We start from the raw sequence: 15,988 nt of genomic DNA, 5'->3' as shown, positions 1-15,988 counted from the left end.
AGGCGCGGCTTCCGATTGGCTGCAGGGGCTTCCTGCACTCAATTGGAAGCCGCGCCGGACGTTCGGCTTCCAAAAAATGTTCACACTTACTTCCGGGCTTGCGGCGTTCGGGAGCCGATTTGTTTGACAACTAAGCCTTTCGGGAGCCAAGGTACCACTGTATCTGTATTCTGTAACAGCAAAGAAGGTGCAATGTGTTGGAAATTTCCATGGCCCTTTGAATCAGAACCAGTCTTCGAAAATCTGGTTATTTTGAAGCAAAGCAATGCGTATGGCCGTTATTATTTTTCTTGGCAAGGCCTTGCCATGCATGGAACTGGGCTGATGCAACAGCTGTAGTAGACTCCACCCTGCGACCTCTCAAGCCAATAGCTCAATCTCTCCCCCCACTCCTGCCCCTGGGGCTCTACCCACAGATCACAAGCAGGGTCTGCTTTTATTTCTCCTGCTCCTGGACCTTGGCTGCCATAACTCAGGTGTTGCAAGGTGCTGACATGCATCATTGCTTGAAGTTATCGATGCAGCGGCATTATCAATTTTTCTTTCCTTTTTCTCCACCCCCCCTTTCCCCCCCTTTCTTCCTCTCTTCTTTCCCCCCACCCCTTTCTTCTTTCTCTCAGCAAGTTTTTATGTGATTACAAGCACTGCATGGTAATTAGTGCTAAACTCATTTGCACAACTACAGTTAATTGGCTACAACAATTAATTAATGTGTTGGAAATTTGGCACCAGAATAAAAAAAAAAGTTTTTTTTCATCAAACAAAAGACAGAAGTTAAAGAAGAGAGATGGGCAGACGGAACGGCAAATTGAGTGTGCTTGAATAGCGCCCCCCCCCCAACAGAAAAGCAAGCTTCTCGCATTGTTGTTTCCAAACTACAGAGTCCTTCAAACTTTTGTTTTGTATCCGTCACCTAAAATGTTTTAGTTGTCTATTTTCTCTTTCATCCCTTATCTGTTCTCTCCCTCCTCTTTTTTTTTTTAAAAAAAAACATTCCTTCTTTTATTTTGCATTTCCTGTAAAAAAAAATTGGGGGTAATTTTTATTTTTTAATTTTTTTTACAACTTAAGAAAACTCATTTCGCTGATAAAATATAGCATGACTAATGACTGGAGCATGTAGAAATCATTGGGAGAATGTCCTTGGAAGACGAATGCATTTTCAGCAGAATAATTAACTTAATTAACAAATTCACATGCATATTCATCAGGCTATTAATGTCTTCTCAGCTCAGCTTGATGAACATTGCGGTAATAACAATCTCATTTGCATACTGCATTCTACTGCTATACAAAAAAAAAAAAAATTAAGCAACATACACAAACACACAGAAAGGAACAGGCTTTCCCCCCCCCCTCTACCTCCTCCCACCATATTTCCCTTTGCAACATACACTGTATGTTTAGAATGAAGTTGGTCAATTTCAGCTTTGCTCCCTATGAGGCGGGAGCAGGCATAAGTAGTCCACTGTATCTCATGTATGTGAGGCATGCGTGTGTGTGCGGGTGAACTTCCCCTATGCCTGTCTCTCTCTATCTTTCCTATCTCTCCCTAGGGAATCCTTGGCACGGGTTCCAACTTTTTCTTCACTCCTTCCCCCTGCTGCCAAGCGGCGTCAACACAAAATTGCCATTTTCCCCAGCTCTCTACGGAGCAATCTTGAAAAGCAGTAAGGTGTGACGCCAAAGGACTGCCAACTCGGCAGCAGTGCCTGCGGAGAAACCGCAGAATGGAGGCAGGGAAATAGGGGTGGCTGTTGGTGGGTGCTGGGGTTTTCTCTCTCTCCTCTGTATCCTCCACACACACACACACACACACACACACACACACACACACACACACATTACTGTCGTGTGGAGCACTTGGGAGGAGGGGTGGCGGTGGGGGGAGTTGAGAGAGAAAGAGGGGGGGGGGTTGGAAATAACGTAGCAGCTGTCGGCCTAATTCCACTAACACTCTGCTTGTGGTCATATTAGAAAAACAGATTATACTCCTTTGTGGCACTCATTTATTCCTGACATACGTTAACATTCTATATCTTAATTCTGCCCGCCTTTCCTCCGACCAGTGGACTTTGGGCAGTTTTTTTCCCCCCCTCTCTCCCTCCCCACCCTGCTGGGTGTGTCAAGCAGGCCGGGAAAGCGAAATTGAGCAGAGGGACACATCGCCTTTCCCCTCTCAGAGTCGCTCGATTAAAGTGATCGGCCGTAGGTTCAGGACAGACAAAGGGGAAAGGGCGGTTTTGCACGAAACGGCGTTAACCGGTGGAACTCGCATCCGCAAGAGCTGGTGGAGGAAGGCTCCCAGCTTTGGTGGCTCTTTCAATCAGCCATGATAGCTCAGTGGAGCCTCCATTGTGGGAGGGAGTCTACCTCTGTATACCAGTTGCTGAAGGGCAAATCAGTCAGTTGAAATAGCCCAGGCATAGGCAAACTCGGCCCTCCCGATGTTTTGGGACTACAACTCCCATGATCCCTGGGCTAACAGGACCAGTGGTCAGGGATGATGGGAATTGTAGTCCCAAAACATCGGGAGGGCCGAGTTTGCCTATGCCTGAAATAGCCGAAGCAAAATTCAAGTATTCTAAACATGCTCAGCATTATTTAATGTATTGACAGCGTGTTCCCATGCATGTTTACTCATAAGTAAGTCTCGCCAGTGTTCTTTTTCTAGAAAAAGAGGTGTTGGAAAACACCGCAAACACCTCCCTTATTGTCTTAGAATGGCAATGGCGCCCACCTGAGATGTGCCGGAACTGAGATCTGGTTGAAAAAAATCCCTGAGTCTCACCAAGTTCATTGGGGCTTACTCCAAACCATGCATAGGATTGTAGCCTAAGCAACGGGCTCTTCCCAATGACCTGTTTTATTGAGCATTCATCCTGATGTGCTTCCACAAAGGTCAGAGCCCTGTCTGGTCTTTATTGAGCATTTGTTACAGTTAGCTTACAAGGTACAGGAGAGGAGGGATGCTGTCTTCATGCCCTGCAATGTGGGCATCCTGGAACTATCTGTCAGGCCACTGGTAGAAACAGGACGCTAGACTGATCCGTCAGAATGCTTCTTACGTCCTGTGCGCTGGACGGCGCTACCCGCCGTTGACAACCCAAAATGTTGGTTTTTGTAACCCTATAAGGACGCAAGTTATTCACCGCACCTCCCTCCCAAGTTAGAGCCCCAAGGTGTGGTTTGAAGGCTTGCGATGCAGCAACCTTAAAGTTAAGCAGGTCCAGCTTGGGTCAGTGCTTGGTTGGGAAGACCACCCAGGAATCCTGCATACGCCCCCGTGCATGATGCCATTACGAAAAGAGGGTGTGTGCAATGAAGATGTGACTCAGAATGAATCCAGGTCAAAAGCTGAATTAGTGAAGACTTCTCTATGCAAAAAAACCTCTAAGGGGCTGGATAGCCATTTGGGCAAAGGGACAAGTGGAGAACATTTAGGTACCAGCCCTCTTGTTTCCATAGGCCCCAGCCCCTCAGCGTTTCCACCTACTGTGTTCAAAAATCCAGCCTCTGAGCATTTGTGCAATGCCTTTAACTGGAGGCAAAGTGTGTGTGTGTGTGTGTGTGTGTGTGTGTGTGTGTGTGTGTGTGTTCCCCCCAAAGGAAGGAAGCTTCCCTTCTGAGGGCAAGCCCGTTTTCTTTAAAGGATCGCTATAAAGACAAAAGTGTCTTTGTCTTCTGCAGTGGTTCCCCTACGAAAGGTAAGGCATTTTGTTTTCAAAGGAGCGTGTACCAAGTCGATGGCATCACAACGATTGGTCCAAGCACAACGAGACCTCACCCTCGCCCCCGCCTTAATTCCTTCTGTTCTGGCAACTGGCCCAGAGGATGAGATTCTGACCAAGCCAGTAAAACCGGGGCTGCTTGGCAACCCTGCCGAGTGCATACCCCTACTTAATGCAGATGAACTGTGCCGTTTGCTGTCCTGGGGTAGCCAACCCTGCCCTTGGCTTCCATCTCTTGCTTCTTCTTTTTTTAATTTTTTTTAAAACATGGCGCATAATTGGAGGCTGAGACACAGATGCACCAAATGGCAAGGCACACTTGCCTTGCCCGTTCTTGTCCGTTTGGCATCTCGGTTGACGAGTCAGTTCTAAACGGATCGCCTCGGCCTTGATCTCCCGCCTTCCAGGTTCCCCCGCTGCAGTCTCTTCCTGCCTGCTCTATCCATCCCCTGGGGTGTGCCTTCATCTTTCCTCTCCTCCTCGCTTCCTAAAGCATCTGATGATGGTTCCTCTTGGCTCTGAACCAAGAGTCACTCCAAATTGAACCAGATGTTCCCTCAGCCTCCTTTACAGCAACTCCTGCTTCCCCATCAGTGCACACTGCCTCTCTCCTGCCCCCACCTCCACCCGCCAACCCCCCACCCCTCCTGCATTTTCTCATTCTGGTTGCAAAAGAGGGGGAAGGGAGGAATTCGCAAACACACACAGAGAGGAGTCTGAGGGCGCGTTGGAGTTGTTTTGCATGGGTTTCGGTTTGAGCTGTGTGCGTGCAGTGTTTGTGGTAGAAACAAGGTTACAGACCGCTGACGCCTCTCTATAATTTCTTTGTGCTTCTTGGGGCCAAACGGGACAACGATGGTCAGAAGACCCATGTCTGATAATAAGATCACTGTGCCATCATCGGTGCCACTGTTCAGAGCACAAGGGAGAAGTTCCCTGCCCTTAGGAGCATACAATCTAAAATCCGGCACAGAGGAAAGGGGGGGGGCATGAGAACTTAAGAAGAACCTGCTGGATTGGACCAATGGCCCATCTAGTCCAACATCCTCTTCTCACAATGGCTGACCAGATGCGGTTGGGAAATCTGCAAGTCTCCTTGCCTCTGTTTTCCAGCACCTGGCATTCAGAAGCATTACTGCTTCCGGTAAAGTGGAAGCGTAGCATAGCAATCATGGCTTAAAGGTAAAGGGACCGCTGACCGCTAGGTCCAATCATGACTGACTTTGGGGTTGTGGCACTCATCTCGCGTTATTGGCCGAGGGAGCCAGCGTACAGCTTCCGGGTCATGTGGCCAGCATGACTAAGCCGCTTCTGGCGAACCAGAGCAGTGCATGGAAACGCCGTTTACCTTCCTGCCGGAGCGGTACCTATTTATCTACTTGCACTTTGACGTGCTTTCGAACTGCTAGGTGGGCAGGAAGCAATCATGGCTACTAGCTGTCTATTGCCCTCTCATCTCTCTGAATTGTCTAAGGGCTCGTCCACGCTTTTACTTGACCCAAATTTTGATTGTATTGTTTAGCGATTAATTCCTCCAGAACCAAGAGCTTTTCTTGTTGTTCCTTGGCTGCACCTTGCAAAAATCCGGTCTTACCCACTGAATCCAATCTCATCGGACGCATGGAAAATATGAGGAGAGGTTTTCTTTAACTGAGCATCATTTCCGCAGGTAAGCTTGGATTTTCACAAGGCGCAGCCACTTTTCATGCAGAAGGTCCCAGGTTCAGGTCAAGAGGAGATCCCCGTCTGAAACCCCGAATAGACGGCAATGGAAAACTAAGATGGCATTAGTCTAGTTGAGAGATGCCCTGAGTTTCTAGGGCAGGCATCCCCAAAGTGCGGCTCTCCAGATGTTTTGGCCTACAACTCCCATGATCCCTAGCTAACAGGACCAGTGGTTGGGGAAGATGGGAATTGTAGTCCAAAACAACTGGAGGACCAAAGTTTGGGGATGCCTGTTCTAGGGTCTAAAGCCAGATCTGCTTCAGGACTGTATAATAACATTTTGCTGTTTTAAAAAATGGATCCACATTTACGTGCCCAGATCTGCAGGCTGCCATCACATATCCCTTGACCTTCACTTATCCACTCAAATGATAAGTAAATAAAATAGATTCCGAAAATCTTAAATGTGACTGTCATGCACAGATTTTTTTGTCCCGAGGTTTCTGTCTTTCATTGATTTTCACCGTCCCGCCAGCTTTCTAAAAATGCCCAACATATCTAAGTTCTCCTTTCTAAAATACCAGGTCCCCTAATTTACTCAGCTTTGATGTCTCTCGCTGTCTCTCGAAGATGCCCATATATTTTGTCCCTCTTAAAACGTCTTTCATGTGAGCGTGCCAGCGCTTATCGGCTTCTTTCCTATCCTCATTTAGATCATTAGCCCTAAGGGTTTCTTCAGACGCTGTGTTTTTAATGAGTTAACATAAACCATTTTACATGTACACATAAAAACATAACTTGTGGAAGATGCATGTTTTCCAACACATGTATGACACAGCGTATGAAGGGCAGGCCCAAGATCATTATTTTACTGTCTAGGGCAAAACAAGAGATATAGAGGTGCCCCCTTCCAACCCCATTCCCCACATCTATAGTATCCAAGGCTGGTCAATTTGTTGTGGCACCCAAATTAGAAAATCCCACAAGCAGCTCCTCTTGGGAGTAAAAATACAACAATAGAATAAAATACCAAATAATTGCCCCTTCTTGCCCCCCTCCCCAATCAGCTGCCTCAGAGAGCTGCCTCATTCTACCTAATACAGGGGGGGGGATTTTTTCAGCCCAGGGCCCTGTTTCCTTCTGGGCAACTTTCCAAGGGACACCTGCCAATGGTGGGTGGGGCCAGAGGCAAAAATGGGCAGGGCAGCAGGTGTGAATTTTACCTTTGTGAAATGGCGCCATCATCACATGTCTTTAGGTGCCAGGCAAAAACATTTCTCTTTACCCAGGCCTTTGGCCGTTAAATAATCTCTGACCTGCTAAAGCTTGGGAGGGGGAGGTCTGTTATTATGATTATTTTATTATTATGCTGCCTGTTGTTATGCTTTTTATTATGTTTATTATGTTTTTATTACTGATGCTCCGTAAACTGTGCTCTTAATGTTGTACACTGCCCTGGGATCTTTTGATAAAGGGTGGCATATAAATTGAAATAATAATAATAATAATAATAATAATAATAATAATAATAATAATAATAACAATAATAATAATAATTCATTGTTTATACCCCACCCATCTGGCTGGCTTTCCCCAGCCACTCTGGGCGGCTTCCAACAAAAGATTAAAAATACACCCGTTATTACAAACTTTCCTATACAGGTGTCTTCTAAAGGTTGTATAGTTACTTGTATACTTCCTTGACATCCAATGGGTTGGCACCACTACCAAGAAGGCCCTCTGCCTGGTTCCCTGTAACTTCGCTTCTCACAGTGAGGGAACCACCAGAAGGCCCTCAGAGCTGGACCTCAGTGTCCGGGCTGAACGATGGGGGTGGAGATGCTCCTTCAGGTATACTGTGATAATAATTACAACTAACTGGTTTCTGCGCGCGCACACACACACACACACACACACACACACACACTAAAGTATAGTTGGCAAATGAAATAATTAATAATCTTCTGCCTAAAAACTTTACGTGGACCTCTCTGCAGCACCTCCTGCTGTCAGCAATTCCCAGGCCTGTCACATCCATTGCCCCCACCCCCACCCCGCACGCTAACAGTGTTGAGCACTGGGTGCTTCACAAATGCCCGAAACCCATTCACTAGGCAGGCAAGCTGCCACGCGGCCAACACACCTAGCACACAGCCAAGCAGGAAGGGCTGTTTCCTCCCAGATTCATTACATGCAGGTGTGATGCCATTGCCATCTTCCAAATGTGCCTTATGGGCCCGCTGCACTTCGGCAACTGGGGAAAAGCGAAATTGGGGCACGCTTTACATAATTACATGGAAAGGCCCGGAAAGACCTCCGTGCCCAGCTTCGAGGCTGAAACTCGGTTCTGGGCAACTTTTCCAAACGCATTTCCCACCGGGGTCGCCAGCACTCTGCCTCCGCTGATTGTCCTGTGCCGAGACCTGTTGCTTAGCAACAACTAGTACATTCGTCCTTAATAAATTGCTGGCACGGCAATGGCCAAGACTGCAGGGAGGGGGCGAGAAGAGGATTTGATTTGGGTGCCATTTTTTTTATTACAAAAAAACAAAAAACAGAACACCATGTGGTTTGCAAAAATAATAATAATGGGAGAGGGGAGGTGCGGAGAAAAGGAAGGAAAATGCAATCTGTTGGTGCAGACTGGCTAGGAGGCTGAGTCAGCCCACAGACTAGACAAGATCACCTTTCCATCAGCTACTTGAGAGCAACTGGGAACAGGATTTGTGCAGGCTCGTTCCAAATCTCTGCTTGTTTTTTTTTCTTATGTGTGTGTGAAAGAGAGAGAGAGAGAGACAGACGGACAAATGGACCGAGGTGTGATGGGTTTATTCCAACATTACCATCCAACGGGTGGGGAACCAGTAGCCCTCTAGGCATTCTTGGGCTACAACTACACACACACACACACACACACACACACACACACACACACACCCACCCATTGGCCATGCTGGTTGGGGCTGTTGGGAGTTAAACAACAACATCCTAAGGGCCACCAGACCTGCCTTGGCTGTACAGGTAAGAGTCTGCAGCCTGCTTCCCCTGTGGATCAGGCAGGTGGTATGCCAGGAAGGTGCTGCTTGCCGCGCGATGAGGCCAGCTTGTGCAGATACCAACATTGGACACAGCAGCCATGCCCAGAAGTGGTTTTCATCGGCAAATGCAGTTACCACTGTTGCAAAAGTTCCATCCAGAGAGTATGATAGACCTCCTGTGTCAGCCATGAAGAACTGGTGGTTCTTCTGTTGGATTCCAGTTCACCACAGCCCAACGGTCAGGGAAGATGAGAATCACAACTCAACTTCAGGAGTGCTATGGGTTCCTTTGCCATGATTACCGTTAAGCAGGCATCCCCAAACTGCGGCCCTCCAGATGTTTTGGCCTACAACTCCCATGATCCCTAGCTAACAGGTCCAGTGGTCGGGGAAGATGGGAATTGTAGTCCAAAACATCTGGAGGGCCGGAGTTTGGGGATGCCTGCCGTTAAGCCTGAGGAATGAGAGTCAAAGTACACCTTCTTTCCTTTTGTTGCTTTTCTAAATTTCACCTGGTTGAACTGGGTACCTGAGCAGTGTAAAAAACTGAACATCCGGCAATGGGATACCATGGCAGCAATGCAAGCTTCTCTAAGGAAGGCTCCAGTAGGTTAGAACAAGGTCCAGGTGCCTTATTCTTTCTGCTGCTAGCTCACGGGGTTCCACCAAGGTTTGTTAACTAGCAAGACTATCAGGCCAACTTTGGGTCCTGTTTATTTAAAACTAACCCAGCCAGATGTGTGGGGTACAATTATTATCATAACCCTGGTTTGTTTCTTAGTTTTTGTGAAAAGTACCTTGAGTTCACATACATGCTGCTGAACTGTGGTTTTCCCCCTAAAGCAGAATCCTTCCGTTCTGTTCCTCTTGCACACAAAGGAGCTCAAGGGCTCAATGAAGTTTGTTCCCAGTCACCTAAACCAGGAGTGGAGGTTGCCAGGTATTGCACCTTTGACCATCAACCATGTTGGTTGGGGCTGATGGGAGCACAACAACATTTGAAAGGCAACAGGTTCCCCACCCTTAGGGGTAGCCGACGTGGTGCTCTCCAGATGTTTTGGATTACAACTCCCATCAGCACCAGTCATCATGGCCAATGGTCAGGGAAGATGGGATTTGTAGTCCAAAAGTCTGGAAGACTTGATGTTTCCTAGCGCTGGTTTAGGTCAGTGTTTCCCAAACTTCGTTCTCCAGCTGTTTTTGGACTACAACTCCCATCATCCCTAGCTAACAAGGCCTGTGGTCAGGGAGGATGGGAATTGTAGTCCAAAGACAGCTGGAGACCCAAGTTTGGGAAACACTGGTTTAGCTGATGATATGGGACTGATGTGATAGAAGACTTCCCTCATTGCTTTTGGTCCTATTTATTCTGAACAAATATTAGAAAAGAGTTGCTTTATCCTTATCCCGAAATAAACAGTAAATTGCAAGAACTCGGAGGAAGATGAATTGCAAGTAAGTCTTCAAAAGGTTTTATTTATGTAATGATAGGATGAATTCAAATAGGAATCAGTTCCAGTATGATAGTGAGGCAAATAAAAATTAATTCCAGTGAAAAAATCCCAGGACAAGGCCCTGTTTCGCTAATTCTTCATCAGCAATGTTTTAATGATCAGAGTGTAAATTAGCAGAACGTTTCATTCATCCATAGGTTACAAAATGGACTTCTAAAGCATGGTGGTCAGGAAATCTCACTTCAGACTGGGTGGGCTCAAGACATGTTGTTGTTGTTGTTTATTATTTATTGAATTTACAGTATATACTGCCCTATACCCAAATGTCTCAGGGTGGTTCACAGAATTTGTTGCTTGAGGGACCCAGGTGGCGCTGTGGTTAAACCACTGAGCCTAGGGCTTGCTGATCAGAAGGTCGGCAGTTCGAATCCCTGTGACGGGGTGAGCTCCCGTTGCTTGGTCCCAGCTCCTGCCAACCTAGCAGTTCGAAAGCACGTCAAAATGCAAGTAGATAAATAGGAACCGCTACAGCGGGAAGGTAAACGGCGTTTCCATGTGCTGCTCTGGTTCGCCAGAAGCGGCTTTGTCATGCTGGCCACATGACCTGGAAGCTATACGCCGGCTCCCTTGGCCAATAATGCGAGATGAGCGCGCAACCCCAGAGTCGGTCACGACTGGACCTAATGGTCAGGGGTCCCTTTACCTTTATACCCAAATGTCTCAGGGTGGTTCACAGAATTTGTTGCTTGAGGTGAAGGACAAGATGGCATATGCACACCCACAATAAATAAAGAAGCTGTCTGGATGGGCAACTGAATTTTTCAAATCCTTAAATGCATCTGAAGGCAGCAGATTAACTTAGTATGTGCAGGAACAGGCCATCAGTTTCCTGCCCACCAGTTTCTGCTGCCAGAGGCAACTGCCTCTTTTCTGCCAAATGGTAGGGCCGGGCCTGACTTCAGATATCACATTGCAACGTTTTTTGCATCTGTTCTCTTCCCCTATTCTGTGAAACAGATACAGGGGGTCAAAGTGATGCTCAAACTCAAAAGGAGAGTGGTGCTTTGAATGTGTATAGCAACTTTCATTTGGATCTCTGTCTTCAATGGAGCTGTGGCATTGCAGTGCAACAACATATTTTGTGCATGGCCCTCTTTTCTTTGAAAGCTGGCATTTGGGAGGTAGGTAAGCTGGTGCTTGAAATTGAAACTATGTGCTGTTGGTTGCAGTGGCTCAAGGATACGTGAGAGGCACTCTGCCCATGTTCAGAAGCTCTCTGGATCACTGCAGCTGTCAAGCATGTGGTGTTTGGCACTGAAAACAAATTTGGCTGTGGAGGCAGGCTAGTTTAAATCAAGCCCTGGAGAATCATCCCCCCACACCCCTCAAACATCATTTCCTCTCCAAACATGCCAACTCTGTCTTCACTCCTTCTCACATAACAGAGAAGCAGCGACCCTAAGGAGGCCAAAGTGTGGTAAATTCTTGCCACGTTCCTTGCCTGCTGGAGGAAAAAGGAGCTGTCGGATGAGCTGGGGTTTGGGGTGGGGGAGAGAGAGAACAGGGAGAAAGATGCAATATTATTGTTAGCGTTTGACTGGGTCCCTTCTGCGCCTTGCCATTCATTTAAAATTCCGATTTAAAAACCAAAAGAGGCTCTTTAAAAATTTCCACATTAGCATGCCGTTTGTATGTTAGGCCAAGATGCTCGGGGATGCTTTTTGGCAGAAGTCGCCCTCTGACAGCTTTTGCCAGCAATAAAACAACACATGAATAAAAGAAAGTCGGGAGCTCTTTTCAACAATTTCTTCCCAATATGCAGTGTGGAAGGCGGCACAAGGTTTGAAGGGCACCGAAGCCTGGAACTCTGTCCATCGTCTGCATTTGGAAGGACAGGGGATTCTCTTGCGCTGCTATGGAATGCATGATTTTTTTTTTTTACAAAAAATAAATATTTTTTGCAAGGGTATCAAAGGCAGAATTCCTCCCTTCTCTCTCTCCCTCTCCCTCCCCCCCCCCCCTGATTTCCTCCCTTTCCTCTTTCCCCTTGGGGGAATCTCTTACTTCTTCATAAGGACAGATGTCTCTTTTGATGAGGACACGAGGATTTGGCTGCCTTCCTGGGCCAGCCCAACTTCATTAATGGGCTTTCGTGCAGCTCGGGAACAGGTGGGGTCGGAGAGCGAGCGTTCTCCGAAGGATGTCGCGCCACATAAAATACGACGGTGCTGGCGGGTGGGTGGGAAGAGAGGCTGGCAGACGGCAGGGCAGAAATGAGAGCTGGCGGGGGCTGTTTCTCGCACACACCCATACGGCCATTTGAAGCAACCTCCTTGCACAACCAGCACACACGTTTACGCATCTTGCTTTGCAGCCGAGATATGGGGGGGGGGTGCCTGAGCACGCCCAATTCCAATTCCAGCAGAGAGGGAGAGAGAGTGTGTGTATATATATATATATATATATAGTGTGTGTACGTACACACACACACACACATATATAATTGGGACACAGGTGGCGCTGTGGGTTAAACCACAGAGCCTAGGGCTTGCTGATCAGAAGGTCGGCGGTTCGAATCCCCACGACGGGGTGAGCTCCCGTTTCTTGGTCCCAGCTCCTGCCCACCTAGCAGTTCGAAAGCACGTCAAAGTGCAAGTAGATAAATAGGTACCGCTACAGCAGGAAGGTAAACGGCATTTCCGTGGGCTGCTCTGGTTCACCAGAAGCGGCTTTGTCATGCTGGCCACATGACCTGGAAGCTGTACGCCGGCTCCCTCGAGATGAGCGTTGCAACCCCAGAGTTGGTCACGACTGGACCTAACGGTCAGGGGTCCCTACATATATATATATATATATATATATATATATATATATATATATATATAGTGCCAGGACTGTATGCATGCCCTGCAAACCCCTCTCCTTTCAAAATTCCACAGCACCAACAGAAAGGCTGAATTCTGCAACCTGTATAAAGTCCAGGCATTTGTGTAACTTTGCATTCTTCTCCTCCTCCCCTCCTCCTGCCATGGAAGGGAAGGCGCAGGGAAGCAACCCCCTGCCGGTGGTAGCAGCAGGAGGAGGTTAAGGAAATAAATATGAATAAAATCATAGAATAGATCATAGACGTTGGAAGGGAAGCCCAAGGGTCATCTAGTCCAACCCCCTGCAATGCAGGAATCTTTTACCCAACATGGGGCTCGAACCCACAACCCTTAGATTAAGAGTCTCATGCTCTACAGACTGAGCTATCCCAGGACCATCGGAAGTTTAAAAACAGTAGAACATAATAATTTATTTTTATTTTATTTCCCACTCTTCCCCATAAGTTCCTGGGATAGGTTACAACACTTAAAAAATTATGCAGTTTAAAACAACTAACAACCACAGAAATAAGGTGGGTCCTAAAAACATACATATCGGGTATTGCATACCCTTCAACATTTCTCTGATGAAAATAGGCACGTCCCCTTCCATAATGATAATTTTACTATTTATACTCCACACATCTTACTGGCTTGCCCCAGCCACTCTGGGCGGCTTCCAACATATAAAAAAATGTATTTAAACATTTAAAAACTTCCCTATACAGGATTGCCTTCAGACGGTTCGGGGGTCAGATAAAATTCCATACCCTCCAACATTTCTTCAATGAAAATAGAGACATCCTAAGGAAAAGTGGGACATTCCTGGATCAAATCAGAAACTGGGACAGCTTCGCTAAATCAGGGACATCTGTGGAAAATAGGGACTCTTGGAGGGTCTGGTATTAAAGGCCAAAATAATGAGTTGTGTATTCAGCATTCACCCAGAACTGTATAGTGAAGCTGCCACCCCCTCTAAGCTTTGGAGGGTGGTGAAAGAACCAAGAGGCCCCACCTTCAATTATCCTAGCACCCAATATGGTCTTTCGGGAACCACAGAACCATCTAGTCCAAACTCCTGCTGTCTCCTATGGGGATTTGAACCTGCAACCTTGGCATTTTAGCACCGTGCTCTAACCAACTGAGCTATCCAGGTGGTCTTTCAGGCTTGGGGGTGCCTAAGACATTGCAGGCTTCAAACACTAGCATGCGTACCTTGAAATGGGGCTGGAAATGAACTGCCAACCAATGCAGCCGTTTTAAAACATGGGTTGCGTGAGTTCTAAAGAGAACGCCAGCCAGTAGTAAGCTGGGCACTCCTTTTCAGACCCGTTGCGGTTTCTGAGTCGTCTTCATGGCCAGCCCCACTCAAAGCTCATTGCAATAATTCAGTCTGTAAGCCACTAGAGCATAGGGTACGGTGGCCAAATCATCTCGGTCCAAAAGGGGTTGTAGCTGGCGAACGAGCCGGAGCTGGGGAAAGGCACTCCTAGCCGTCTAGGCCACCTGAGCCTCCAGTGAAAAGTCTTGAATCCCAAGCTGCAGACCTGCTCCTTCCAAAGGAGAGGAACCCCACCCAAAACATGCTGTCTCGCCAATTCCCTGAGTTGAGGACTCTGGACACACAATACTTTTGTCTGCTCAGGGTTCCGCTGCAGTTCATTGGCCCACATCCAGCCTATCACCGCCTCTAAGCACCTCTTTGCATTGCAGTTAAAGAATTTAAAGTGGATTGGTGACGTGTTCTTTCAAAATCGTAGGAAGGGCTTCGTATGCCAGCATCACCATTTCCTTTGTTTGGTGAGGGTGTTTTATTTTCAGGATAAACAGGACTCTGTTTTTGCATCTACACGCAGGCACCACTTTTAATTGTTCTCCGAGACGTGGAGGGGAGGAAAAATGGAAAACAGGGACATTATGGGATCAAATCAGAAACCGGGACAGCTTCTGTAATTCCGGGACTGTTCCTGGAAAATAGGGGCACCTGGAGCATATTTTAGGCCCAAAATGCTCCTGCACACTCTCCCTCCCTTATACAGTGGTACCTCGGTTTAAGTACACAATTGGTTCCGGAAGTCTGTACTTAACCTGAAGCATACTTAACCTGAAGCGAACTTTCCCATTGAAAGTAATGGAAAGTGGATTAATCTGTTCCAGACGGGTCCGCAGAGTACTCAAACTGAAAGTACTCAAACCGAAGCATGCTTAAACCGAGGTATGACTGTAGTCACTTTTAACCGTTTGTCCTTGTTTATCTTTTTAAGTATGTATGATATAATCGCCTTTTAATTACTAGTTTTCCCCCCTTACCTGTTTTAAGTCTTATGTGTTCAGTTTAACCATATATTTTATCTTATGCTGGTCTGCGGCCGAAATAAAGTTTGATACCGATACAGAGGGCATGCAACTGCTTCTACTAATTCAGATAGAAGAAGAGAGAGAGAGAGAGAGAGAGAGAGAGAGAGAGAGAGAGAGAGAGAGAGAGAGATGGCTGGGTGCCATCTGCCTATTGAAGACACTTAACTCCCAGTCTCTTGATGTCCTCTACCAGCAGCTTCAGATAGATATTAAATAACATGGAGGGCTAGTCAGAACCCGACAGGGCGCTACAGGGCAACTAATGACTCTCTGCTAGTTTGCCTTTTGGTGGGCACCATTCTTCAATGGTGGTTGCTGCTCCATGGGATCTCGTAGAGTAGAAGGAGCAGAGACCAGCCGTAGATGGAGATGGAGCCAATGGAAGGCAGCGCCACACCTGATTGGTTGTAAGACAGGAGGCAGGCAGGTGGGGGCTGGCTGAGGTCGGTGCCCCTTTTGCCCTAATGGACCAGCTTTTGCTGCCATTCCTCTCCACTGTGATTGTCAGTCTTGATAACAGCCTTATCAGTACAACACTCCCTTGAGCGGCCCAAAGTGGCCCACTCCGCTCCTGGTTTCCAAAGCCGTGTATCAATATCTTTAAAGACTCCCATGTACAACCGTGCCAGCTGAATTTCAGTGTCGCCAAGGTACAGTTGCCATGGCACAAATGAAGTTATTCATATTCCATCAGCCGCCTCCTTCTCAGGCGTGCTTTGGGCCCAGCATCTCTGAACCGTCTGGAAACGCTGGCACCGGTTCCAGTCCTCGGTGCTCCCACGGTGAGCCGGCACGCATGGCAGGCCGCAGTTCCATTAGCATGATTGATTCCTTCAGTAGCTCACACACAGTGGGGCCTCAGCAGCTACCAATGGGGG

At 47.3% G+C, this 15,988-nt stretch overlaps 1 protein-coding gene across 4 annotated transcripts in view; it reads left to right on the top strand.

Annotated features, from left to right (window-relative positions):
• CDK12 (cyclin dependent kinase 12) overlaps positions 1-15,988 on the top strand; it is a 117,112-nt gene that overhangs the window by 75,178 nt on the left and 25,946 nt on the right. The window contains exon 16 of one of the 4 annotated variants that reach the window (XR_015946680.1): positions 5,254-5,613. The exons of the other annotated variants lie outside the window; for them this stretch is intronic. The gene's annotated coding sequence lies outside the window, so the exon portion shown is untranslated. Of the gene's footprint in view, positions 1-5,253; positions 5,614-15,988 lie in introns of those variants that run through there. 4 annotated transcript variants of the gene reach the window in all.

Source organism: Zootoca vivipara, chromosome 12, assembly GCF_965207765.1.
Source record: "Zootoca vivipara chromosome 12, rZooViv2.hap1.1, whole genome shotgun sequence".
NCBI lineage: Eukaryota > Metazoa > Chordata > Lepidosauria > Squamata > Lacertidae > Zootoca > Zootoca vivipara.
Note: the sequence above shows the minus strand (reverse complement) of the source record. Positions and strands in the feature narration are given on the sequence as shown.